Here is a 789-nt window from a genome sequence, read left to right as displayed (position 1 = left end):
TCAATGAGAATGCCAAGGAATTTGCCATCTAATTTGTTACAAATTTGGGTATTGTTTATTTTGAGATTTATTTGATTAGAGGATTTATTGCCAAACAGAATATAGAAAGTTTTGTCAATGTTAAGGGTGAGTTTGTTGGCAGTTAGCCACAGATGGACTTTATTTAGCTCAGTATTTACTGTGGCATTTAGAGCAAGGGGATCAGGACTGGAGTAAATGAAGGTTGTGTCGTCAGCAAATAGGATTGGTTTGAGGTGTTTTGAGGCATTTGGAAGGTCATTAATGTAGATGAGAAAGAGGAGAGGGCCAAGTATGCTGCCCAGGGGAACACCAATGTTGATGGGTAGGGTGGGAGAAATTGTATTATTCACAGAAACACATTGGAGCCTGTCAGTAAGGTAGGATTTGAGGTATTGTAGGGAGTGTCCTCTGACACCATAATGATGTAATTTAAGAAGAAGGTTTTGGTGGTTGACAGTATCGAAAGCTTTACGCAGGTCCACAAATAACCCAACAGTTAACTCATTTTTATCAAGAGCTGTATGAATCGAGTTAAGCATACTAATAAGTGCATCGTTAGTGCTTTTTTTGGGCCTGAAGCCATATTGGCAAGGGCTAAGTATATTGAGTTTGGCTAGATATGAGTAAAGCTGCTTATAGATTAGTTTTTCAAAATTTTTTGACAAGTTAGGCAGGATTGATATAGGTCTGTAGTTGTTAACATCTGTGAGATCACCACATTTGTGGACAGGCGTTACTCTCGCTTTTTTAGAATATCTGGAAAGGTTT

The sequence above is a fragment of the Procambarus clarkii genome, chromosome 23, assembly GCF_040958095.1.
Source record: "Procambarus clarkii isolate CNS0578487 chromosome 23, FALCON_Pclarkii_2.0, whole genome shotgun sequence".
NCBI classification, from domain to species: Eukaryota; Metazoa; Arthropoda; class Malacostraca; order Decapoda; family Cambaridae; genus Procambarus; species Procambarus clarkii.
The sequence above is the reverse complement of the archived record's forward strand: the minus strand, read 5'-3'. Positions refer to the sequence as shown.